General features: G+C 45.5%; 3 long non-coding RNA genes across 4 annotated transcripts; 2 read left to right on the top strand and 1 right to left on the bottom strand.

Moving 5' to 3' along the window:
- Nucleotides 1-275: 275 nt before the first annotated feature.
- LOC115388936 (uncharacterized) lies at nt 276-2,571 on the bottom strand. Of its 2 annotated transcripts, none has more exons than XR_003931532.1 (4): nt 2,432-2,571; nt 2,298-2,368; nt 2,163-2,224; nt 276-325 (listed from the first exon to the last, which is right to left on the bottom strand). It is a non-coding gene; the product is annotated as an uncharacterized LOC115388936 (long non-coding RNA). The 2 variants fall into 2 exon arrangements; XR_003931533.1 differs by lacking the exon at nt 276-325 and adding an exon at nt 1,587-2,091.
- Nucleotides 2,572-11,990: 9,419 nt separating this feature from the next.
- LOC115389274 (uncharacterized) lies at nt 11,991-12,781 on the top strand. Its single transcript, XR_003931566.1, has 3 exons — nt 11,991-12,067; nt 12,176-12,502; nt 12,683-12,781. It is a non-coding gene; the product is annotated as an uncharacterized LOC115389274 (long non-coding RNA).
- A 6,937-nt stretch (nt 12,782-19,718) lies between these two features.
- On the top strand, nt 19,719-20,275 carry LOC115389338 (uncharacterized). Its single transcript, XR_003931573.1, has 3 exons — nt 19,719-19,769; nt 19,846-19,981; nt 20,057-20,275. It is a non-coding gene; the product is annotated as an uncharacterized LOC115389338 (long non-coding RNA).
- The last annotated feature ends 7,273 nt before the right edge of the window (nt 20,276-27,548 follow it).

Below are 27,548 nucleotides of genomic sequence, written 5' to 3' on the forward strand. Positions count from 1 at the left end.
TCAGCTGGCCCTCCTACACACACAGGTTCTTCAGCTGGCCCTCCTACACACACAGGTTCTTCAGCTGGCCCTCCTACACACACAGGTTCTTCAGCTGGCCCTCCCCCACACACACACACACACACACACACACACACACACACACACACACACACACACACACACACACACACACAAAGCAGCACATTGTGCTTTCTTCTGACCAAATATGAGAAATGTAGAAATGCTTTCGGGTGACTGGGAGACTTCCCTCTTTCCATGTGGAGAATAAACACAGCTCTCCCCCGGTCTCAGATCAGCGTGACTTGTGGTCTGGTGGCGCCCCCTTGTGGGAAAAGGGAAGACGTGTGAATTGATTGAAACTCACACAGTCCAAACTGTACAAATGAGGATTGTTGTTCATGTAACAGATGATCAATGATCCACCTCAATATCTGAGGCCCTTACACCAACTTTGAAAACACCATGTTGTTTGTAGGTCACTTCAAATGCCATTTGAATTTCAGAGCAACATCAGAAAGTTGGTCAAACAGTGCTGTGGAGAAGTGATTTTGGCATTGAAGGGGATGAAATGCTTGACAGACACAGACAAAAGAAGAGTGGAGGTGGTGTGGCGTTGTTCACTCACACCACTGTGGAGTTTCAGGTGCTGGAACACATGTGAAGCATAGATTACAATGGATTTCCGATGTACCCTCTTCTTAACCGTCCCTTTTTACCGTCTGGAGTAATAGTCTAGTGGTAGAGCGTACGCCTCTCACCCGAGAGCTCGTGGGTTCGCGTCCCGGCTCTGTTGTGTTGTTTTTTTAAAACTAAACTAAAATTAATTAACTAAAACTCACCAAAAACACCCCCAAAGCGTTTTTTCTCTTTCCTTCATGCCTGCCTGTTTGAGCTTTGCTCGTTCAAAACAAAAACGCTGGCTAGCTTTAGCTCTTTTGCTCGAGCTTCTCTTCACCCAAAGACACACAAAAACGTCTTTTCCTGTTAGAAACTCACCAAGCGCAGACCCTTCAGACTCTTGCTCTTGCTTCATCGTTGCTTTCATCCGTAATCCCAGTTACAAATGATGACCGAGGGCCTGCGGGAGGGGGGCTCAGGGGAGCCATCTTCTCCGTGCCACGTCCACATGGGGAACAGAGCGTTTTCACGGGTAGGGGAGGGGCTGCCTCTCTGAGCAGCACAGCAACGAGCAAAGCTCAAACAGGCAGGCATGAAGGAAAAAGAAAAAACGCTTTGGGGGGGTTTTTGGTGAGTACATAACTATATAACAAGGTTAAAACATAGAAAAAGTGAATTTTGCATGATACAGCCCCATTTAAAGCTAGAAAAAAGTAGTCCAAAATGTGGGAACATTTGCTTCTAACAAGCAAAGAAACGTTGTGGTGTAAGAAATATGGACTTAAAATAAGTGTTGTGCTTTCCTGATGAAGCTGACTTGAAGAATGTTTTAGTGAATTCCGGAATTTCAATGAGTGAAAAAAACAACACGACAGAGCCGGGACGCGAACCCACGAGCTCTCGGGTGAGAGGCGTACGCTCTACCACTAGACTATTACTCCAGACGGTAAAAAGGGACGGTTAAGAAGAGGGTACATCAGAAATCCATTGTAATCTATGTGTAGCCGAGCGGCGTCAGAAGTGGGATGATATAAACATTAACTTAGAAACTGTAAACAATGACAACGCCAGCTGGTATAACCAGCAACTAAACTAAAATAACCCCGCAGTTAAATAAGGCAGCACAAGTAGGTGGACTGAAGAGGACAGAGGCAATTTAGAAAAAAAATATAACCTTTATTTTACAGTGTATTAATCAAATCAAACATTTCCGGTTGGTTTAAAATATTTTCCACCCAAACACTTTCACACAGCAATTTGTTTTGGTTTCATTTTGTTTTAGAGCGCACACTTAGTCTTTGTGGAAGGCACCAGCGCCCTCAAGTGGTCGCTCGGTCCAACAGTCTGTACGTCACCCTGCTCACAGTGCTCCGCAGCGGCAGACAAGGAGCCAGTAGGAAGTGGGAGAGGAACGCGAAAATCCGGAGAGGAGTACCAAATCAGGGGAAAAGAGGAGGCCCGGTTGGAAACCTAAATAAGCAAACTGTATTAGCCTATGCTTTTATGGATTAACTTTGTGACTGAAGAGCCCCACTACTCACCAAGGCCGCGCTCTGAACCAGGAGCAGCAGGAGGAAAACAAACCTCGCACCCAGCTGTAAGTCTGAAACAGCGCGCAAAACATCCCATGATAATTTGCACATGGCTTTATGAATGAACGTTTCGCTTACACTCACCAATAAAGCGCTTCACGCAAGAATAGAGAGCGAGGAACTACAAGGCAGCCCACACGTACGAGACCGGAGACCTATGATGACGCGGATTAGATGCAAATAATTTTATGAATGAACAACGAGCGAGTACAACTCACCACAAAGCTCATGAACGGCCGCAAGGTCACCAAGCCTGAGCTAGGAATCTGTGACCAGCTCTTTTAGCGTTAAGGAGAAGTGTCTGTCTCTGGAATCGGCTGCATGGAGTGTGGACGCCAGAGGAGAGGAGACGCACAGGTGAGGCGAGTTACTCTAATCACAACTCCGCCGCAGCGGGATTGGTTACTCGGTGGGCGTGCTGGAGGCCGGTGCACGCCTACCACTACATATGCTTCACATGTGTTCCAGCACCTGAAACTCCACAGTGGTGTGAGTGAACAACGCCACACCACCTCCACTCTTCTTTTGTCTGTGTCTGTCAAGCATTTCATCCCCTTCAATGCCAAAATCACTTCTCCACAGCACTGTTTGACCAACTTTCTGATGTTGCTCTGAAATTCAAATGGCATTTGAAGTGACCTACAAACAACATGGTGTTTTCAAAGTTGGTGTAAGGGCCTCAGATATTGAGGTGGTTCATTGATCATCTCTTACATTAACAACAATCTTCATTTGTACAGTTTGGACTGTCTGAGTTTCAATCAATTCACACGTCTTCCCTTTTCCCACAAGGGGGCGCCACCAGACCACAAGTCACGCTGATCTGAGACCGGGGGAGAGCTGTGTTTATTCTCCACATGGAAAGAGGGAAGTCTCCCAGTCACCCGAAAGCATTTCTACATTTCTCATATTTGGTCAGAAGAAAGCACAATGTGCTGCTTTGTGTGTGTGTGTGTGTGTGTGTGTGTGTGTGTGTGTGTGTGTGTGTGTGTGTGTGTGTGTGTGTGTGTGTGTGTGTGTGTGTGCGTGCGTGCGTGCGTGCGTGTGTGTGTGCGTGTGTGTGTACTTGTATTTCTATCCTTGTCGGGGCCAAATGTCCCCACAAGGATAGCAAAACGTGGAACGACGTGTGGGGACCTTTTTCCGGTCCTAAGTAGGAGAAACAGTGTTTTCTTGACCATGTTGTTGTTACTGAAAAAAGTAAAAGTGCAAAAACATTTCTTTAGGGTTAGGCTTTGTTGTGGTGTGGGTTAGGGTTAGGGTAAGGGTCCCCACAAGGATAGAAATACAAGACCGTGCGTGCGTGCGTGTGTGTGCGTGTGCGCGTGTGTCTGTGTGGACAACCAATGGAGAACGTGTTTCAATAAATGAGGTGAAAAACATTCGTTCGCCTGCATCAATTTCAAGTTCTTGGCCAAGAGTCACAGACTCTCCTTCCTTCATCTTCAAGTCACACATCACAGAGCTGCACTGACGTATTTGTTGAAAAACCATCTGTACCTTCAGTCAGTGGAGAAAAAGCCAATCAGAGGAGAGGAGCTTTTGCATGCAACTTTTTTGAATCTGACACTTGGAGAACTTGGACACCTGCAATTGAATGATTTGTGAAGAGAAAAAAACATCTGCAGGTACACAACTCACAATACACAGGTGCAAGTTTTGCTTTTAGAAGTGCTCCAAACTTGTTCAATCATTTCATTTACACAACTATAAATGGTGCTTCCACAGGTGCTGAATCCTTAAAAGTCTTCAAGTAGAAATCAAGACTTATCCACCTCAGCTAAATTTGTAATTATTTTGTTTAATTTTATATATCTTTATCTATTTATATACACATGTCAAAATATAATATAATGATATAATATAAAGTCATAAGTAAGTAATGTATGCCATGTAATCAATAGAATATTTCCCTTCAACAACGCCAACAGCCTTATTGTGATGCTCCTACTCTTTGGAGGAGATCTGGAAACTTAAAGACTTGGAACACACTTCAAGCATGTTTTCCTTGTTGTCTTTTTGCTTGTTTTTCCCTTTTCTTTTGTTTTGTTGTTGTTTTGGCTTTTTTCCTACTCATTTTGTGTGTCTTTTTGTTTTTGTTTTTTGGGGGGTGGGGGTAGGGGGGATCATCTGTTTGGACAGATTCTCTCTTTCCTGATCATTGTGAACGCTGGAATCAGTTATTTCAGAGTTTCAGAGTTCACTTTCTTCCTTTTTCATTCTATTTTATTCCTTCAAGTTTCTTAGAACCTCTCATTCTCATTTTTCAAGTTAATGCAAATCTATTCCTAAAAGTTGCTATAATTGTTAATGAGCGAGCTGTTTGCAAATGACTCTACAGTCAGGTGTGATGTTGAAAAAACGTTAAATCCTATCTGTGAAAAGTTATTCCTTGAGCCCTGCTCGCTACCGTCCCACACACAGGTGTCACAGCAGAGCTCCGGCTGAATCTCCACACAAATGACTGGAGCGTATGCGCCTCTGGACCGGACCAAGATGGCGGCCGTATTTCTCGTTGCGCAGCACCCCAAGCGGGGTCTTTATTATGTCTATGGTGGCAACGACCAGCCCCAGTCACTGATACGCACATTCTCACGTTGGTGTTTGGTGAAATATGACAGGTCATTTACGGTGTTCTGACTTTACAAATGACACACTTTGCGCATTGGGCTCAAGATCACAAACATCTTTCTCAATGCTTACAAATCATCATTGGTCCTGAGGTCTTCATCCTGCCGTGTGAATAGGGCTTTGGAGTCTCACTTATAGGTCACAGCAGCAAATAAGTGGAAGGTTGATACAGTACACATTTTGCACTGGTGACGTTTATTGGACGAACAAGCTTTGGCTATGTTACAATATGATTTACACTGGGAGTGAAACAGTCTTTGTAACCCTTCACTTTTTACAGTTGTGTCTGTTTGTTTTCCTCATTGTTGCCCTGCTGGTAGCTGTTGTGAGTCCATATTTGAGAAGATGTTGGTGTCAGCTCTGTCCTCTCTTTGTAGGCCAGCCGAAGCGGTGCATCCACACAGTTTCCAGCATCCAGGGATGTTTCACGGCAGACCGGCCCCCTGCAGCCCCCCTCTGTGAGCACACAGCTATCCTTGAGGATTCTTCAGCCTCATTTGAGAGGAGCAGGTCTGGAGCCACCCTGACTACAGTTATTTGTGATGAAGTGGAATCATTTGGAATCATTTTTGTGTTGTAATACTTTTCACTTGCAGTGTAATTTATGGCTGTCTTTGTGTGTCACATGGGTGGACTTTCTGTAGTGAAGATTCTATCTGCTTACAGGTGTCCAGGCCACGGCGTCCTGCAAGGATTTAGTGTTGGGCCATCCGCTGCAGAGCTTTTGTGTTCCTCAGCAACAGCAGTAAAGAGACCTTCAGAGAGATGTGTTGTGGACCTGGAGGAGGATCTGGAGCAGGGCGATGATCCATTAGAGGAAAGCTCTTCAGCAGCAGCTTCCAAACATCTGGACTCTACCTCTGACCCTGCAGATGCTGCCACGTTGACCGAGTCAGCATTGTTGTAGTAAGTTACTCAAACGTTTCTGTCGTTGTGTGTTTTAGATTGTATGTCATAGTTGATGAGCTGAAACTATAGGATATTACAGCAGTCCTGCAATCAGTCCGATGTTCATGTCATTTTGTAGTTCAATATCAGTTTGTTGGGAACAATTTTGGACAGATGTGTGTCCATCTCTTGATGTAGTTTTGGCTCATTCTTGATGGAATGCCCCTACACTGGCATTGTTGGTCTTTCATTGTGTGGCTGTGGAATTGTGAAGCTCAGTTGCTCACAACACATTTGTCTTTTTCTACAGGGATGAAAGCAGATGAAGCGATGAAGATGTGTCTGTTAATGCATTGTGGAATAACAGGGAGCCAGTGGAGAGATTTTCAAACAGGCGTGATGTGGGACCTCCTGTTGGCGCTGGTCAGCAGCCTGGCAGCTGAGTTTTGGACGTACTGAAGACGAGCAGCTCTTTCTGGTTGAGGCAGTGAACAGGCTGCTGCAGTCGTCCAGCCGCGAGGATATGAACGCATGAAGGATCATTTCAAGCTCGTTCTTTGACACCATGGGTCTGAGCTTAGCGATATTGCGCAGCTGGAAGAAACAGTTTCTAACAAGTTGCCTTGAGTGATGGTGTAGTGACATTTTATTTGGAAATGAGCGTCAAACAAAAGCAACTCATATCCACAAATGTGTCTCCACCTGTTTTTACACAGTGAGATTTGTGAGATTTAAAGCCTTTCACATAAAATATATTGGTGATTGACAGAGACAATTTAGAGTCACTGAAGGTTACACACACACACACACACACACACACACACACACACACACACACACACACACACACACACACACACACACACACTTCTTCCATTTTGCCTTGCAAATGTGTTTCACAAGTTCCAAAGTCTTGAGTGAGAGCACCCTATAGGACGACGCTGATTATAAGACGACCCCGATTTTTCAAATGTCATTTTGTGAAAATAAAAATATGTTGAAGACGATACGGTTACTCATAAAATGTTTTTTTTATTGTTTTATTGTACGATTATTGTAGGAAAACTCACAACAGACATAACTCTTGGCCAAGAACTTGAAATTGATGCAGGCGAACAAATGTTTTTCACCTCATTTATTGCAACACGTTCTCCATTGGTTGTCCACACTCACACACGCACGCACGCACGCACGCACGCACACACACACACACACACACACACACACACACAAAGCAGCACATTGTGCTTTCTTCTGACCAAATATGACAAATGTCGAAATGCTTTCGGGTGACTGGGAGACTTCCCTCTTTCCATGTGGAGAATAAACACAGCTCTCCCCCGGTCTCAGATCAGCGTGACTTGTGGTCTGGTGGCGCCCCCTTGTGGGAAAAGGAAAGACGTGTGAATTGACTGAAACTCACACAGTCCAAACTGTACAAATGAGGATTGTTGTTAATGTAACAGATGATCAATGAACCACCTCAATATCTGAGGCCCTTACACCAACTTTGAAAACACCATGTTGTTTGTAGGTCACTTCAAATGCCATTTGAATTTCAGAGCAACATCAGAAAGTTGGTCAAACAGTGCTGTGGAGAAGTGATTTTGGCATTGAAGGGGATGAAATGCTTGACAGACACAGACAAATGAAGAGTGGAGGTGGTGTGGCGTTGTTCACTCACACCACTGTGGAGTTTCAGGTGCTGGAACACATGTGAAGCATAAATTACAATGGATTTCTGTTGTACCCTCTTCTTAACCGTCCCTTTTTACCGTCTGGAGTAATAGTCTAGTGGTAGAGCGTACGCCTCTCACCCGAGAGCTCGTGGGTTCACGTCCCGGCTCCGTCATGTTGTTTTTTTCACTCATTGAAATTCTGGAATTAACTAAAACATTCTTCAAGTCAGCTTCATCAAGAAAGCACAACACTTATTTTAAGTCCATATTTCTTACACCACAACGTTTCTTTGCTTGTTACAAGCAAATGTTCCCACATTTTGGACTATTTTTTTCTACTTTTAAATGGGGCTATATCATGCAAAATTCACTTTTTCTATGTTTTAACCTTGTTATATAGTTATGTACTCACCAAAACCCCCCCCAAAGCGTTTTTTCTTTTTCCTTCATGCCTGCCTGTTTGAGCTTTGCTCGTTGCTGTGCTGCTCAGAGAGGCAGCCCCTCCCCTACCCGTGAAAACGCTCTGTTTCCCATGTTGACATGGCACGGAGAAGATGGCTCCCCTGAGCCCCCCTCCCGCAGGCCCTCGGTCATCATTTGTAACTGGGATTACGGATGAAAGCAACGATGAAGCAAGAGCAAGAGTCTGAAGGGTCTGCGCTTGGTGAGTTTCTAACAGGAAAAGACGTTTTCGTGTGTCTTTGGGTGAAGAGAAGCTCGAGCAAAAGAGCTAAAGCTAGCCAGCGTTTTTGTTTTGAAGCGCTGATTGGTTGAAGTATTGTCGCCAAGTAAATTGAGCTTGCAGGCAAAAAATGCAATTTGTAATGAATGAATGAATTGAATGAAGGTTTGAATTGAAAAAGGGTATATCCCTAACCAAGTGTGAGATGCAGCAGAGTTGCCTGCCCTCCCAATCCCCTCTCTTGCAACTCCGCCCTCGTCTTCACACCTGTTCAACAGACCGCCTGACTGACGCCCCACAACGAGGGCGACCAGCTGTACAGAACGTGCGATTCACGAGCCCCCGCTCGAGCAAAGCACGATCTTCCAGGCAGAACTGCTGAACAAATAATGAAATGCCGCGAACACTATTTCAATTGCATATAATGGAGATGAGTGTGACTCCTGGTGCGACCACATGACAAGTTTGTCAAAACCCCACCAACCGAGTCCTGCCAGTTCGCCGACAGCATTGTGACATCGATTTCACATGGTCTGGCACACCTGCTCTGGTTGCTGCCACAATACCAGCGATTGTTTTCCACTTGTTCAGGTGCATGACGGGAAATTGTGACGTCAGAGAAAGCTGATTGGACGATTGAAAAAACTCACTTCCTGCTCTTCGCCCCGCACCTTCTATTGTGTTTCTATAGTTTTTATAAACAAACAAACAATCAATGAGAAATCGCTCTCCGTGCTTCACTTACGTCAGTGTTTTCTTTGGTGTATCCATTGTTCTGCTGCCGTTCTCTCAGTCATGTACCACTAGGTGGCGCCTGGGAGTGAAGCCCTCGAGTTTGTGTTACGAGCCTGTCGGGCTTCCGTAAGCTGGAGTTTCCAGAGTTTTCCACCAGCCCTTGTGTTTTTCTGAGTTAGCATTTGTACTTTTGTATTTTGCAAGTGAAATATTGTCAGTTGAATTTGTTCGGGAAGAAGGTGGAGAAGAGGGGGAGATGGAAAAAAAGGAGAATTGAGAGCTTCTTTCAGTTTTGCTTTCCTCAGCTATATCCTAGCTATTTAAAGTGCTGTTTTTGTTGTAATTGTTGTCACAGCCACGTGAGTATTGTTTAATTATGCAATGTGCCAATTCACTTCAAGCAGTTTATATATATAAAACTGAGAAATTTCATTGAAAATCTTTTATTAATTTGCAGTGTCACTGCAGTAAAGTCACCCCCCCCCCCAAAAAAAAAAGAACAAACACTGAGCACCATTAAAGGCATAATATACATACGATATAATAGAATTGGTTCTTTTTAAACGTATGTACTTACAAATAATAATGACAGTAACTGAAAACATATTAGTAATAGCTATTTCTTAATGAGGTATAAACTCTGGCTGGACTTTTTGGTGCAATGTGTGCATTTATTCCTCTGTTAATGGCAGATGGCTTCCAAACAGAAGAAGCACAGAGCCATGGGGGAGGAGGAGTGGGTTTCTCGCCTGCGAAGGTTCCCTGCTTCCAGCGTTTGGCCCTCTGAGGCAGGAAGCAGAGCAGCACCACGCCAGAAAAAGTGGTATGATCTTTATGTGAAGGTAAAGTTGGACAGAATAATCAGCATTCAGTGTGCACATATTAAGAATAAACTTTATTAAAATTAAAGTGTGAGGCATTATAAGATAGATTGAGAAATGCCCGATGCAGCGGAGGGGACAATCGTCTTTATTTGGCCAGACGCAAACTTGTAGCTGCGGTTTCCATGCAAATAAGGTATGTTGGTATCTCGTGAAATGAATGTGTGCAGGTGTTTTGTTGTGTATGAATGAATTCCTTTTCCTTCCCGGTGCTCTTGCAGCCTTCCAGCAGTGTCCCGGTCACATCCCCCAGCGCTCCAGATCATCCAGGTCCATCAGCAGCAGCATCTGGACAGACTGCTCCCAGAGCCCCTTTGACTTTGGCATCGGTAAATATTAATGATGTTACAGGTGTTGGTAATTGCAAAAATATTTAGAGAAAACATGTTGAAGGAAACACTATCAAAACTTTTTCTGCAGTTTACAAAGTCAAGGTTTGCCACGTCTCATGGTGCTGCCTTTACACCAAACCTGAGTTTGGCGAGAAAACATGTCAGCGAGGTAATGTAGCAGCAGCACGGTGTTGTCCGGCTCATTTCAATGGATGATGTTTTTAGCTGTTCTCTCTCCCTCTCTCATCAGGCCTCCAGCTCTTCTGTGTCCTCCAGCACCCCTGCAAGTGCCACGACAAGCAGAGCACAGTCACCTGCCCGCAGTCCCAGGACATTTATTCAGACGGTCTCTCCTCTGTCTCTTCCTCCCTCACCTGTGGCAAAGCGGCCCTCTGCCACCTCCATCCCACCAGCGACTGAGAGAGCGCTGAGGAAGTTTTCACTCCAGTTATTTTCTTTCCATTGATGTTTTACAAAAGTTAAAGTAACAATGGCATCCTCATTATTTTGTCTTTACATTGCTGTCTTGAAACAATGAGGAAGCATCAGCCTCATCCTAGCTCCTCCAATCCCACTGTCCTCTGCTACGACCTCTGCGTGTGTGTGATGCACTCAAAATATGTGAAAATCACACAGAATCAAAACCGAAACTTAAGTCTCTTATAGCGCGAGTTGGATGTGTTTTGTGCATGTTTTTTTTCGAATTTAATTGATTGAATGAATGAATGAGTGGAGACAGCTCGCAGCTCCACAACGTGGGTGAATTCTGCACCACGCCATTTTACACCATGAGGTGTTATTCTCTGACTTTATACTTCTGTGACTTGATGCACTTAAAGAAAACTGATACTCTTACCTTAGATTAGTATTTGATATGCTGGGACCCTGATTACTTGACCGCTGTGTAAATATGTTGTCTTTGTGCTTGTGTAAATATATTATTGTTCATATTCATTACAAAGATACCGTGTGTTAAAAGATTTAATGTTATATTTTTGTGGAACTGTAATTAACTGATCTGTTGAGTTTATTTGTGCTTCTTGTGTGCCAGTGTTCAATCTGAAGAGAGTTAAACTTCAAATACAGAATATGTGTGTGAATTAACTAAGATTGCACTACACTTAATGCCATTTTCTGGTAGTTATAAAACTTGTATGGATACTTGAAGATAATTGAACATATCCTGTTTAATGTTTGCGATGGAACTGAAAAGTGATTGTGAAAAGAATCATATTGTTCTGGATGGACTTAACGGCGAAAGGACACTGAAAGACAGATGTGAAGACAAATGTGAAGATGATTCATGATTTAAGTTAGGGATTTCATGATTGTTTAATAAATAGAGGAGTTTTGGGAAGAAACACAGGCGGTTCGTGTCTTCACTTCTTTACACATATTTTCCTGTTTTCCAGTGAGACAACGGACCACAATCTCTTTGTTACAGTGGTTACGACACTTTGGGACCCGTAACATGTGTCCCATCTGCTCCACCTCCGACTGCTCCACCTCCGACTGCTCCCTCTGAGCTCTCCACATCCGACCCTGTTCACGCTCCAGCAGGAGAAGCACAGACAGCTCCAGGTTCTGAGCTTTACTGGCTGCCAGCGGAGATGAAAAAAAAGATACCAGCTCAGGATCAGAGATGGATTTCAGCCGCCATCTGGAAAAACCAGCGACTGCGAGTAGACCTGGAGTTGTGGTCCGCACCACCAGAGCCTGCTCTTATTTACCATCAGGCTCCTACTCCAGAGCGGTTTTTCACCCACAAGCTCCTCCTGTGGATGCCGCATCACTTGTGGAAAGTGAGGCTGCACTGCCCTGTGTGCAGAAAGCAGCTCACAGGTGCTGGTGTCCACAAGAGAGCGCGCAAAGTCTTGGATATTGACAGTTATTACATTTTAATCACAGAGACTCTGAGATGCAAGTCAGCTGGGTGCAAAACAAATGACATCTCCTCCAGCAAGACCATCCTTGACCAGCTGGATATGGCTCACAGGCTGGAGTTCAGGCTGATCCTGACGCAGAAGTGAGTAAACCAGATTGATAAATGTTTGGAATCAAAGCAGATTGATCACTTGCTGTGTTTATTAATTCTGTGTGTCTCTTTTGTTTATCTTTCTCTTTCTTTTAACAGATTTGCATGTGACATCCGTGTCATTAGGTTTTTGAGGGAGAGGACGCTGGGAAACAGCCCCACACGTTTGGTTAAACAGCTGAAAGAAAACCACAGCGAGGAGTGGCTGAAGCGCCTCTGCCGATATCTTGGGGCATGCTCTGACTTTGCAGCTCGGCCCAGCTTGCTCCCCGTCACATTCCAGGAGCCTCTGAGCCAGTAGCAGTACCAAGTCACCGCTGGATGTTGGCTCTGTATGGGCCAGACATTTTGAGCAGGCTGGACCACATTAAAACCACAATAACGTCCACATTTGGCACCATCCTGAAAATGGACTCCACCAAAAAGGTAGATCACTTCGATGGACATCCTTCGATATGAAATTATTATTTTCAGTCATATATGACAACACTACATCACAACCTGAACTCTGAATGCTGTGGTTTTTATGAAGATGAAATGTGATACTAATGTGCTTCGTCCCATCTGAAATCACAACACTGTATGTGGGCTTTTGTGTCATTATAGATCACCAAAAAACTGTCTGGCGTTGCCAGAGGGACTGGTCTGTGGCTCTCATCAGTGAGTAATGAGGTGGGCCAAATCCTCATCAGTGTCTTGACTGCTCAGGAGGGTCCTGGGCTCCACATGATGGCTGCTGGGCTCATCCGGCGCTACAGTGATGCTGGAGTGGCTCCTCCTCACTCCTCTATGTTGACACTGACTGCTGCACGCAGCAAGGAGAACAGACAAAGCTGAAAGAGAGCTTTGGTGGGTGGCCAGATGTGCTTGTAAAACTTGACATCTACCACTTCGTGCGGCGGCTGGCATCTGGATGCACAAATGAGGCACATCCCCTGTACCCCACCTTCATGGCCAAGCTGTCCTGCTGCATCTTTGAGTGGGACAGCGGTGATGTTTCCTTGCTGCGGAGGGCCAAGAGGGAGCAGCTGAGGAGAGAAGGTGTTCCTCACTGATAAATTGGTGGACCAGCAGATCACCACAGAGGACCTGGCCCTGCACTGCAGAAGACGGACAAGAGGAGAGCCACAGACCATCATCATGATTGAGGGGCTGCTTAACGAGCTGATGGGTGTGAAGGGCAGAGACCTTCTTGGTGTGCCTCTCTTAGACCAGGAGAGGATGCAGAACATTTGGAGAGTCCAGAAAAGGCACATAAAATGCATTCAGGACCAACCAGGTGTGCTCCTGTACACCCAGACTGGAAGTACCACCACCAAGGAGGGCATCATTCTCCCAAAATACCGATGTGCCAGGGGGTCGTCGTCACTGGAATCTTTCCACTGTTGTCTACAGAGGTTCATTCCAGGTTTGTATTAATCCCTTATTCATCAGCAAGGTAAATGTGATAAGCTTTACATTATTGCAATGGAGACACAGCGTCTGTATTGCAAACTCAAATAAATAAATAAATAAATAAATAAATAAATAAATAAATCAACTGCTTACAGTGTTTATTTGTTTTAGACCTCGTCACTGCGAAGCTGCTCAGGTGACCTTGTTCCCTGTGTCAACACCTACAGTACCAAGGTGCTTGGAAGGAAACTCGTCCCTTCTTTCCAACCTCCGTCTGTGTACACGGGTGAGTTCAGAATTTCCCCTCAAGTGCCCTTAAATACATAAAGAACAACATGATTAATTAGTTGCCATTGTTTTTTTATCAATTTTGTTTTCTACTTTCTATCCCAGGAGAGCTGATAGGTATCGATTACCTGTTCAGGCAGACAGGAAGGGCCATGCAGAACACAGAGCCTGACACCGAGGAGACCGACCAGCTGCTGGAGGACATTGGCACAGAGGGGGAGTTTGAAGACGAAGGCTTTGAAGATGCAGACGTAGACCCCACCGTAGGATCCTTGGACACCACAAGCCCATCTTCTCAGCCACCACCAACCATCACCTCCCCAGTCTGTGTTGTGGAAAGCCCCACCTTTCCCCAACCTCCTGCATCTGATCCCATCTCGTCTGCCCCATGCCTCCCTGCTCCCACCCACCTTCCAGCTGCTCTGCTGACCTCTACAGTTGCTGTGAGTATTGGTGATAGTCTTATCTGGAACACCTGCTATTTATGATATTCTAAAATGACTTAACGTGTTTTATTTTTGCTTGAGTATAAAGTTTTATTTGTGTTACAATCTTTTTCAGACTGTGGATTTGAGTACCACCAGCTCAGACTCTGCTCCTCTCCCTCCCACTGTCACCACTGCTGTTGCCTCAGATCCACCTGCTGCTCTCTCTCTCTGCTCCACCTGCTGCTCTCTCTCTCTGCTCCACCTGCTGCTCTCTCTGCTCCACCTGCTGCTCTCTCTCTCTGCTCCACCTGCTGCTCTCTCTCTCTGCACCACCTGCTGCTCTCTCTCTCTGCTCCACCTGCTGCTTCCTCTCCTCCATCTGCAAAGAGCCGGGCACACTCTCACAGACAGGTGGGATGTTCTTGTTAATCCTTGGATACCATATTTTTTTTATTACAATGGTCTATTACTAATGGTCATCTTATCTTCTGTAACAGTCCACTGGTGCATCATGTTCCACCTCCAGCAAAGCCTCTGCTGCTCCTCTTCCCACCACCATCACCACCTCTGTCTCCACTGCTTCAGCTGATGTTCCTTGCAGGCCACCAGCTATGAGCCCAGCAGCACCTGAACAGGAGGTAATGTCAGGTTATATTGCACTTAAATGTTATGTTTTTGCTTGTAATAGGATTGTTTTTAATCGTTCATTTACTGTTACATTGTCAGGCTGAGGATGAGCATCATATTCCAGGGATGGACCGAGTGAACAGCCTGGCAGAGTACTTGGTGGCACTGCGGACTGAAAATGCACAGACCCTTTCTAATCAGCAGGCCAGCACCATCATTGCTCTGTGGCAAAATTTACTGCCACATGATCAGCAGCGTGTGGCCTACGCCGCTCGGCACCAAGTGCGCCTGACCACCGGGCGGTATAAACAACCCAGGTCCAAAGCAGAATTTACACCAGGGGTGGAGAGCAGGACCCGCTGTGTCCTCGGTTCCTCGGGATCTCCTGCCCAGTGGCCAGACTGTTGTCGCCTGGTGGAATCAGTCTTCATAAAGCTCTGCAACATTCACACGAGCCCGCAAAAAAGGATGGACATGCTCTCACGAGGTGGACATTTGATTCTCAGGGACGACAACAAAATTAGGCAGCTGGTCCTTGGGAATGGCATGTAATGCAGGATACCACCATTCAGCTGTATGCAGTCAACCAAACAACTCTGACGCAGTGGCACAATAAAAGACTAAAGCGACAGGACTGCAGAATTTTGCTGCAGGGGGTCAATCTGCCTGCTCCATTGTTTCTGTCCATTTTCTGTTTTAAAATATGCTTAATTTCATTTTAAGAAATTGACGATGATTGTTATATGTTATATGTCATACAATATGTCACAACAATTTACTGTGTTGTGTTTCTCCCCAAGATTTCTTCTTTTCCCACTGGGTTTTTGGAGTTTTTTCTTGCCGGATGTGAGGGTCTAAGGCGGTGGTTGCTTCGTTTTGTCTCGTTACTGTAAATATTGACATATTACCATTATGCTTATTCACTGTTTTTACTTTTACCGACCAATGTAACATCTTGAAGCCTTCTGAGGCAACTGTTGTTGTGATACTGGGCTATACAAAAATAAATTGATTGATTGATTGATTGATTGGTCTACCGTCCTCCTGGCTCTGCTGCTGCCTTCTTAAAGGATTTTAGCAACTTGTTATCCTCCATAATAAAGTTGGAACCTGTTTTAATCCCTGGAGATTTTAACCTTCATGTTGATAGCACCTCTTCACCCTATGCAATGGAATTCTTATCACTGACTGAAGCTTTTTACCTTGTTCAACACGTTTCATTGCCAACCCACCGAAAGGGCCACATTTTAGACCTTGTTTTTTCTCTTGGTCTGGACATTTCTAATGTGTCTGTGATTGATGTCCACATGAATGATCATTGTCTTGTGTCATGTGATCTGCATTTCAGTCCCGAGCCCAAACCTTTAAAAGTAAGGTCTCAGAGGCAGATTATCACTGCTAATACTGCAGAAAGGTTCTCTGTATTGTTCGATCCTCCTCCTTTTACAGTTGGCTCTGGTGTAGATGACCTAATCCAGTGTTTTGATGACCACTGTGTAATGATTCTGGATCAAGTGGCTCCTGTTAAAGTCAATCTGTCTACGCAGAGAAAAGCATGTCCCTGGATAAACGAGCATATTTTAAGCTTTAAGAGACTGTGTCGAAAGACTGAACGCCTGTGGAAATCCAATAACCTTGAGGTTCACAGGCTCCATCTCAGGGATCTTATTTCCTCATACAATGAAATGGTTGAGAATGCCAGGTCCAACTATATCCGCCAACTGGTGGCAGCGAATAAGAAAAACCCTAAAGTACTGTTTGGTACAATTAACTCTTTCGTTTGCCCTGCTGCTCCTGTCACCCCCGTTTTCACCGAAGCTGACAGCCATGCTTTCCTGAATTTCTTCACTGATAAAATCAAGAAGCTCAAGGATAATATGCCCACCCCTCAGTGTGGTGCCTCGGCTGCTATTGAGCCTATTTCCAGCTTGTGGCTAACCTTTGAGTCTGTAACTCTTGCTGATGTTCTGGCTCTGGTAACCAAGATGAAACTCTCATCCTGTTCTTCTGACGTTATCCCTTGTAGACTGTTCTCAGAGGTTCTGGAGGCAGTCGGTCCCTGGGTTACTGAAATGATAAACCTCTCTTTGTCATCCGGCGTGTTCCCGAATGCCTTCAAGCACGCCATTTTGGAGCCACTTCTTAAAAAAGGAGGTGTAGACCTGGCAGATCGAAATAGCTATAGACCCATCTCTAAGCTGCCATTTCTGTCAAAGATTCTTGAGAAGGTGGTCTGCAATCAGCTGTCTTCCTACCTCGACCAACATAACCTCTTTGACAAATTCCAATCTGGCTTCCGTAAGCACCACTCCACAGAAACAGCCCTACTGAAAGTGTCCAGCGACATAATGATGTCTGCCGATTCGGGCAACTGCACCGTGCTAGTTCTCTTGGATCTGTCCTCAGCGTTTGACACTGTTGACCACCAGGTCCTGATAAGTGGACTGAGGGACCATGTGGGACTGTCGGGGTCGGTTCTTCAGTGGTTTACTTCATATCTGTCTGGACGCAGCTTTTGTGTGTCTATCAACCAGGTTAAATCAGAGTCCATGAACCTGGCGTGTGGGGTGCCTCAAGGCTCTGTCCTGGGCCCTATTTTATTCTTATTGTACCTGCTCCCCCTTAGTAACATAATCCAAAGGTTCAAGGATGTCTCCTACCACTTATATGCTGACGACATCCAGCTCTATTGTTCTTTTAAGCCAGATGGGTTACAGAAGCTCGATTCCTTTTTCCACTGCCTGGCAGATATAAAACAATGGCTTAGCGAAAATTCTCTCCAACTTAACGCTGACAAAACTGAAACACTCATCATTGCCCCTGATGTCTCAATCCCAGGGATCAAACAGTACCTTGGTGACCTCGGGCAGTCTGCTAAATCCAGTCTTAGAAATCTGGGTGCTTTCGTTGACAAAGACATGTCTCTCGTAGAGCACTGCAAGCAGCTGACGAGAAACTGTGTCTTTCAACTAAGAAAAATCTCTAAACTTAGGAAAATGGTCTAATTCAATGATTTAGAGCTTATCACTCATGCTTTTGTCTCATCGCGTTTAGACTACTGCAACAGCTTGTTTTCATGTTTGAACAAGAAGGAGCTTTCAAGGTTGCAACTCGTGCAAAACTCTGCAGCGAGAATTCTGACCCGCATGAACAGATGGACCCACAAATCTCCCATTTTGAAGGAGCTTCATTGGCTGCCCGTCTTTTACAGAGTTAACTTTAAGATTTTGGTTTTAACATTCCGGGCCTTGCACGACCAAGCTCCTTCATATATCCGCGATCTGCTCCAGCCTTACTCCCCTGCGAGGGCTTTAAGGTCTACGGATCAGAATCTCTTAAAGGTGCCGCGTACCCGATTCAAGACCAGAGGAGCCCGATCATTCCAGGCCGTTGCTCCCAGGCTCTGGAACGATCTCCCGCTCTCTCTCCGTTCAGTTGTGTCTGTTGACACTTTTAAGACACAACTCAAAACCTTCTTATTCTCTCAAGCATTTGCTTAGTGTTTCGGGCCTGTTTTGATCTCCTTTTTAGTGTTGTTTATTTATTTATTGTGTATTTGTTGTTGTGCTATTTATATATGCTGTGAAGCACTTTGTGGCTTTTTTGTCTGTGAAAGGTGCTATACAAATAAACTTTACTTACTTACTACTTACTTAATTACTTACAATGCATAACATAGACATTTACTGTGAAAGGTCATTTTGGCTTCCACTACACAATATGTTATTTTGATACTGCCTGCATGTACGTTGACATCAGATTGCAGCTGGAGATGATGGAAGCAACACAGTGTTTTGTGAAATCGTTCTCGTTACCATCCTCCTCAAACATGGGACAACACAGCAGACAAACACACAGAAACACAACAGTAACGTCCCTACAGTGGACAAAACCTTGATCATCAGACCTTGCCATCCTCACTCCCAGCCTCGTGGCTCAGTCAGTCCCCAGTTTCTGGGGGCTCGTCCGGTTATGATTAAAGCTACACAAGCAGTTTTACAAGCCACATTATATGCATTCATATTATAGTCCATTTCCACTAGACTATATGTAAGCAAGCAAGCACTCAAATAAAATGTAAGATTTCCCACAAATCCCCCTCTTGGCCAAAACAGATTTTAGGACCACAAAATTAACATTCCTGCAAAACATACATTTCTGCATGGTCTGCAAGCATGTCTCCAAGTACATAAATAAATAAGTACATCAATTAATGAATAAATAAGCAATGTTCAGACAAGCAACAGTTTAAAACAAAATGGTGAGATGAGTGTTGATACTCAACTGCCTCGGTGGACAACTGACTTCCCACAGTCCTCTCTTCAGGTTAGGAGGCCGGTGTGTCCTCTCCTCCAGGTATGGAGCTCTTCAACCTAGAGAGGCGAGTGTGACAGATGTGATACCACTTGGCTGCTTTCTCCTTCAGTCAGACAGCATGGGTCGTCCGGGCTGTCACTTGGAACGGTCCGTCCCAACATGCCTCTGTCCACCCCCTCTTGGGTCAGCGCAGGTCCACAAATCCTAGATTCACGTCCTACTCCAGGTGTTCATTGCCATCAGGACCAACCTCCTGGTCCTGGAAATGGTCTCCCGGTCTCTGGTTCCAACAGGGTTAGGAAGGATAGTTAAACTGAAACACACACGCAGGCGTGTGAGCGTGGCTCTTTTCTCAGCTTTCTTTGAAGGAAATTAGTTTCTTGTGTTTATCAGTTGTGTGTGTGTGTGTGTGTGTGTGTGTGTGTGTGTGTGTGTGTGTGTGTGTGTGTGTGTGTGTGTGCGTGCGTGCGTGCGTGCGTGCGTGCGTGCGTGCGTGCGTGCGTGTGTGTGAAGCTGCAGAAGGAGCTGAAGAACCTGTGTGTGGAGGAGGGCCAGCTGAAGCGAGCTCTGGACATGAAGCTGAACATCCGGCGGCAGAAGAAGGAGGTGAAGGAGCAGCACGTGAAGGAGGTGCTCGGGTACGGGCCTGCGCTCCTCCGCGCCGCACGCCGTCCACCGCGCTCACGCCCCCGCTGACCCGAGCCGCTGTTTCAGCCAGTGCACCCACATCCACCAGAGGCGCGAGGAGATGGCCGACAAGATCCAGAAGATCTCCGGCCAGACGCAGCAGCTGAGGGCCGAGATCAAGAGCCTGAGGGACGTCTGCGGCGAGGAGACGGAGAAAGCCCAGGTACCGGCGGCCTCCCGCAGCAGCGGCAGGCCACTTCCTGTTCCCACGCTGACGCCTTCCTCCTGTCCCCTCCAGGCCATCTACAACACCCTGTCCGCCGCCGTGGACAAGCTCCACCAGCGCATCCAGGCTCACTCCAGAGACCTGAAGCTCGCCGCCGCCAAGATGTCTGCAAACATCTGAGCCTGTTTACTGTTCTCATATCTTCTCACTTTCACAGCCTGATCAGACCAGGGGGGTTCCACAGTCTGACAGCTCATCTGTTTAATGCTGTTTTGTCTTCTGTTTAATGATTCATAAAGACAAACCAAGTCAACCATGTGTTTGGAAAAATTCTTTATCACTTGTCTTCATATTTTTCTCATGAAAAGTTTGACCACATGCCGACTCTTCTGTTTTCCTGATCAGCCCAGCCTCTTTGGACTTCAATCTAGAAACACATTTCCACTCTGATTTCACTGTAAAGCTGATGCTGCTGCATGACGACGAAGAGAAAAGAACTGAGGCTGGTTCTTCAGCCGATCCCCGAGCTGACGGGGTCAGAGGTCGTCCTCCTTCAGCCCTAGCCTCCTCTGTTATACAGGCGCTCAGCTCCACAGCTGCTCAGAGAATGCTAGGTAGCTATGCTAAGTGACCCCGATGGACAATAAATGCATAACTTGGACGACATCCGGCCAAATGTCCAGGTAAGAGGCGATTGTTTTTTTTTTTTACCGCAGTTTGAAAAAGCGATCTTGCTGTTGGCTGTTCTGTGGCATTTTGTGGCGGATTCTGTGGTTTTAGAGGGCTTTGAGTGCTATGGTTGTAATCAGCGGAGTCTCAGCTCTCATATGAGAGGCTGTTTGTGTGAATTGTATCAGGTTAAATTGCGCTATTATCAATATTTCGGCAAGTGGGTTGACACGGTCACGAATATAGTTCATAATTCATTTAGTTCGTGTTTGAGCTGTGTTTGGGGTGTGTAATAATGGCTGAAATGTTCGGTTAGCCCAGGTTTTGCTGTTTAATTTGAGGATAAGCATCATGACATTCTGTCAGAAATAATGCATATTATTAGACAATCTCTGAAATGTTTGCTGTCAGGCCCCCAATTGGGGGGCGCTCGGGCTTAAGGGGTTTTAAAGGGGATATTTCTGTGTACATTTAGGTTGAAGCATTAGCAAGTGCAGTATTGAGCTTTTTGTGAGTTGGGACTGTCTGTTTTCTCCCTTGAATCCATGTTTGGAGCTGAGCAGAAGACTGAAAAGACTGTAGAAGCAGTTTGAAAGTTCCTTCACTCGTCTGGACTTGATGTGAAAATATGAAGCAATGAATGATCTGTGGCTGTAGAGGGCAGCAGTACGCTTCGATGAGAAGAAGAAGAAGAAGAAGAAGCGGACACAGGACAGAGCATCAGGGTGAAGCGACAATCGGCTGTGATGAGGTTTTTTTGAAATGGTCTTGGATGTAAATTGTGTGAAAATGAGTGTAAAAGAGGTGAGGCTGTGATGTGTGAGAATGCAGCAGTTGTACATAAGTGTATAAAGAGCGTGAGTGAAGGTGGTTGAATGTGTTTAGTTTTGAAAAGTAAAAACCTAACTAAGCTATTGGGCGATCTGGCAAGTAACTAGCTAACTGATGGCCATCTGGCATCTGTCCCCCCCAGAAACAGACACTGGGACGACCATCGTGCTTCAGGTACATATTGAGAAACGGGTCCCTGTGGGACTCGAACCCTGGTTGCTCGCTGTTTCCAGCTCACAGGAGCGGTGACACTTTAACGTAGTCACGCGCACAGGGCGGTTATACAGGCGACGAATGTCCTGTTTAAAGCTGACGTCATCATCTGTGAGCGACGCAGCCAGCCTGCTGGGATGGACGCTGTTAAGTCTGGCCACTAGGGGGCGACGCGACTGTGTGTGCACAACCTCATCTCACCCTGCCCTTCACCTGAAAGGAAACTAACAAAAACTGTTTTGTTTTGTTTTGTTTTTTCATCACCTCTTCAGGTACACACGCTCCGCTCGCACCGCCAGCTCTGTGTTAGCTCGCAGCAAAATGTTGCACAAACATATTTCACCACTAAAAATTAAAACACCAAGTCAACCTTCATTTATTTGCCACTGCGCGCCACCAGCTTCACAGTAAACACAAATACCAACTTTACAAGTACAATTTTACATTATTACACTTATCCAAAAAACACATGGAAATTACACTCCTGCTTAAAGCGATACTTCAACATTTTGGCAAATTGGCCCATCTAGGGCAATTCGGTAGTCATTTAGAACAGCATACTTACTTTTTTTGTGAGGGCGAGCTGTTGTTTATTCAGCGGTGAGTCTGAGGAGAGCTTCACGGCGGACATAATGGAAGTGGATGGTACAGTAGCTTCCCTCGTCAAACTCATCAATCCAACACAATCCAACAACCCCGAAACACACTTTGGTGGACACGTTATAATCCCCACATTCACTACGCTGTGAAATATTAATGCAAAATTACGAGATTGAGCGTTTTTTTACGAAGATTGCTAAGACGGAACTACTTACTAAACATGGCGTCTGGGCGTAGTGATCTCAAAAGAAAAAGTAGTTCCCAATATTTGCTTCAATGTCGTAATGCTACAATATTATTTGTTGGTGTTTCACAGCGTAGTGAATGTGTGGATTATAACGTGTCCACCAAAGTGTGTTTTGGGGTTGTTGGATTGTGTATTTGATGAGTTTGACGAGGTGAAGCAACTGTACCGTTCACTTCCATTATGTCCGCCGTGAAGCTCTCCTCAGACGCACCGCTGAATAAACAACAGCTCGCCCTCACAAAAAAAGTAAGTATGCTGTTCTAAATGACTACCGAATTGCCCTAGATGGGCCAATTTGCCAAAATGTTGAAGTATCGCTTTAAGGACACACCCCCAAGAGTCTTGCTTTCTAAAGCAAAAGCTACATCTGGATGTGTGGATGTCTCTTTGTCACGCCACATTTCCAAAAACGTCATCAAGGAATTCAATAAAATACCATATGATTATATTTGGAGAAGAAAAAAATATTCTTCTGAGTCAAGGAAACGTGAAAGAGTGATTTATACTGAATTCTGCCATATCTTTCATTTCTTACATTTTTTCTTTGTCAAACATTTGGAGTCCTTTCAATAAAGATATTTATCAAAGAACTAAGATAGCCTGAAGTTAAACTGCCCACGGTAAAAACACTGCTTTGGCAGCTCAAGCAAACATTAGAAAATGAGCTGAAAACATGTCAACAATTCAACTCCTCATCGTCTGGTCTGAGATCACATTTTCACTCCCCACCAGTCCTACCTGGACCCCTGCTGGGGATGATGATGGTTGATGGAGAAGAGCTTCCATGTGTGTTTCTGGCTCTGACCGTCACCATGAGCTCCTCCCCGGGGTTCAGGCTCAGAGTCACACTCTCACTGCTGTTTGCCACTTCGCTCCTGATCTGCCATTCTTCCTCTCTGCTTTTAGTCCAGGTCACTTCGTAGTCCAGGATCTCTCCGTGGCTCTGATTGGCCAGCAGCTTCTGCACACAAAACACACTTCACCACTCAGATCACCGGACGAGGATGTTGGAGTCCGTATGGAGAGGTACCTCTCTTCGTCAGGTCGGCCCTGTCGTGCAGCTCCACCGTTCCAAGCTCATTCTGTGCTTTCAGGGTCCAGTTTCTTTCTTCAGCTCCAATTTGCATCATTTGTGAGCATCTGCCCTTTGATGCAGATTCACAAGGCCTGAAAAAGACACAAAAAAAACTTTGATAAACATATCTGAACTTGGTGGGCTGTGTGGGATTGAGGCAGACGGGAAGTGTCATGAGATTAGTTCTGTTGGTTTTCTTGAGAACTACTTGGATTTGCACATTTACCCAGAGGAATATATTTAAAAGCATGTTGTTTTTTTGAATCCCATTGCGTCTGAAACAATCAGTAGAGAGTGTGGTAGGCAGTGTAGTTCTACCTCCCGAGCAGCTGATAGCGTGTTGGACTCCGGAGAGAAAGGTGTGTGTGTCTTCCTACTGTCCAGCTACAGTCCACCGACTCCAGATCTCGTGTTTCACACTGAAGATCCCGATCGTCAGGCGGGTCTGATCCACACCCAAACAAAAAGAGAAAGTAACGGTCAGCACTTTTCATTGAGAAGGGTTCAGAATCCGTCATACTCACAGCCGATAAAGTACAAGCTCTGTAGGAAGTGGTGTTTGTTTGGCACTTGACGTCGACGCAGACCTCTGACGGCTGCTTCAGCAGCAGAGTCAGGCCGTACGTCTGATCGCTGATCTCAGAGGTGTTCATCTCAGCTCCTCCGTAGCCGCTCAGATACATGCGGTCAAAACTCTGAGCCGCCGGCACCACGCAGCAAAATGTGGCCTTGCTTCCTGCCTGAAACACTCGGCCCTGAGGGAAGACGCGCTTCCTCTTCAGGGCTCTAGTTCCTGCAGAGAAACAGCATGATGACGTCCCGTAACGTGACGGACTGATGGAAGACGGAGGGCCGGCGGCTGCATGGAGACCTGGAACCATCTGCTGTGGTTTCCACCGGCTGGTCTGGTTGTCGTAGCAGAAGCGAAGCCTCACTGAATGAGGAGCGCAGTCTAAAGACAGATGAGACGTCCAGTTCCAGGAGCGAGGCCGTCCCGCCCTGTCGGCCGCCACTGAGACCTGGTCCTGAAACCAGACGGACCGAGTCAGAACCAGCTCCTTTCCAGACAGGAGGATTATCTTTGTTGGACTTTTCAGTCAGGAAAAGTCCAACAAAGTGTTCTACCTCGTAACAGCGTCCTGTCCTCTCTGTGTCTCATTCCAGACTTTCTGGCTGTGGACCCTCTTCTTCTCACTGTGAGGTGATTTCCTCAGCTCTGAACTCTGACCCCTCCCACCTGACTCATCTGGACCTGAGAGACAACCAGCTGAAGGATTCATCAGTGAAGATCCTGTGTGCTGGACTGAAGAGTCCGAACTGTAAACTGGAGACTCTGAGGTCAGTTCAGTGTGAAGCTAGAATCTCTTCTAAGATAAAGGTTTGTCCTCATATCTCACTTCTTTCTCTCTCTGTTCAGGTTGGAGGATTGCAGGTTGTCAGAGATCAGCTGTTCTTCTGTGGTCTCAGCTCTGAAGCCCTCCCTCCTGAAACATCCGGACCTGAGTAACAACAAGCTGCAGGATTCAGGAGCTGAGCAGCTGTGTGGTTTTCTGGAGAGTCCACTCTGTAGTCTGCAGACTCTGAGGTGAGGGTGGGGTATTAGGGATGGCTTGATACTACCTTTTCATGTCTTCATGTCCCATGGCGGTAGCATGAAATTGAGTATTAGCCAATTCCAATACCAATCTGATACTGATACCAATCCAGTACTGATACCAGTCCAACCTCCTTTAGTGATCAATAATGGTAGCCTTCATCATAATTTTCTGAATACAGACATCTAAAAATCGCACATTCACCATGCAACAAATATTCTGCTCTCCTGAAGGACGAAATAAAATAGCTGACAAAATAACTGAAGTAATGCAATACTGCCATGTTGGGTTTTTTTTTTTAAATCAAGACTCCAGATTTAACAGCTTTTGATGTTGGTAAAAAAAAAGAATGCAACAATGGTTGTATTAATTCCGGATGACTGCCAAAAGGAGATGCTGAAAGCTCTGAATGTTCCCTTCACACATGTGAAGTTCTAGTATGTGTACCCACAACGTCACTGGTGACCTTGTGCATGACCCTAGAAAGGTTATAAGCTCCAGTGTCACCTCAGGTTCAGTTCCTACAGAATCACCTTGACTGATCATGAAGATTCTGAGTGACAGAGTGCTCTTGCGGTCATCCGGGATTCATAGAACCATAGTTACATTAGTAACTTTCATTCTATTTGACACGTTCTGAAAGCCAGAAGGCGGTGCTGAAATCCCTGAATGTCTACAGTACACTACAGTAAACTAAATCTGAGCTGCAGTGAAGCTGTGAGTCTAAATTGAAAATGTAAAAAATGACACATTCCGTAAGCTTCATGTTTGACTCAATGAAAGTAGTTCAAAGCAGATTGTTTGGTGCTGAGTTCCTGTCATTATACACACCTGTTCTCACAACCAAATTTTGGAAAAATTACATTCACAGTCGTTCTTCCAATGTTTGCCCGCATCCTTCCATCAGCCTCGGCCATCATGAGGCCGTGATGCACAGCATGATCCACAAGTGGAGCCCTAATTTCACCAGGGATGTACTGACAATCTCCTTCCTCTGTTTGGTCCTCTTCCCCATCCTCAGCCCTTTTCCATGCGGCTGACCTTCCATTTCTGTGTCAGTGTTGGAGAAATGATCCACACTGTCCTGCTTGGGTCTGACACGCTTGTCAAGTGAAGGTTGATGGGATTCAGCTGAGTGACAATGGAAAAGTGACTTGTTACAACTGATAAGAAAATGCTTCTCACACCTGATCAATGAAGCTGAAGTTCACCTGAGAATAGCTTGATTTAAGAGACACTCAGGAAAAACATTCAAAATGTCAGATTTGCTTGACCGATTTTGACTAGTACATTTTCTAGCATGTAACAACTCAAGCAATGAAATGACTGTTAGTTTTATAGAGAATGACTCCAGCATTCCCAAGTATAGTTCATTTTGACTGACATGAGCAAATGACCACATTAAATGCCAGAGTTGTATGAAAAGCATGTGATGCATGTCCAGAAGTATCTGATTTGTCAGAATGACAAACTGCGACTACGATGTGTGTAAATGGCTGAATGTTGTGGAGGTTGAACTGTTGTGCAAAAGTGAAATGCGATGTGACAAAGGCACCAGAGTGACTGAGAAAAACTAAACACAGGGCAAATTCTGAGACTCGAATCCCACCTGGCCCCCAGCAGCTCCGAGTGCATAGTCAAGGCTAACCATGAATGGGATGGTTCAAGTGTCAAGTCGTACCTAAACCATGGAAGGATCAATGAAGTACTTTCAAGGTCACAAACCCATTTGACAGAAACCTCACTCTGAAGCCTCGGGTCCAACTGACTTGATAAAGTTTGGATCCATTGGCCAAATCAGACAACAGCAGCTTTAACATGCATTTGGAGTTCTGCAGCTCAGTATTTTTTTTTTTCACCCATTTAAGTCATTCATGTAACCAGTAAACAAAGGCCCAATCCCATTTCTCCTTCTCGCCCTACCCCTTTGAAACGGAGTGCTGAGGGGTAGGGCCCCAAGTAAACCCCTCCGAATTGGAACACCCCTCCAAAAATCGCGTACGTCATCAGTAGTCGCCGCTGCCGTAGACAGATGCAACAATTGTTTGGTGAAGATTTTCCTTACATTTTAAAACTTTATTAATCGACAAAACACTGACATTTATGAACTTCTTTCGTTGCGGACGCCGACATCTTGCCGATCTTGGAAGGCTTTCTGGGAAATCTGTGGAGAGGGGCGCTTGTTTTGTCTGCCTATACCGTCAGTGGCGGGTGTGGTTACTTCACTTCCGCATTGGCGGGAGCGATGGTTTCCCACCCGCGCATTCCAGGCGGGCAGTGTTGAAGAAACCAGTTTATTGAAAATAATCGTCTGTTGCGTTTGGAATGCACGGG

The sequence above is a fragment of the Salarias fasciatus genome, chromosome 5, assembly GCF_902148845.1.
Source record: "Salarias fasciatus chromosome 5, fSalaFa1.1, whole genome shotgun sequence".
Lineage (NCBI taxonomy): Eukaryota > Metazoa > Chordata > Actinopteri > Blenniiformes > Blenniidae > Salarias > Salarias fasciatus.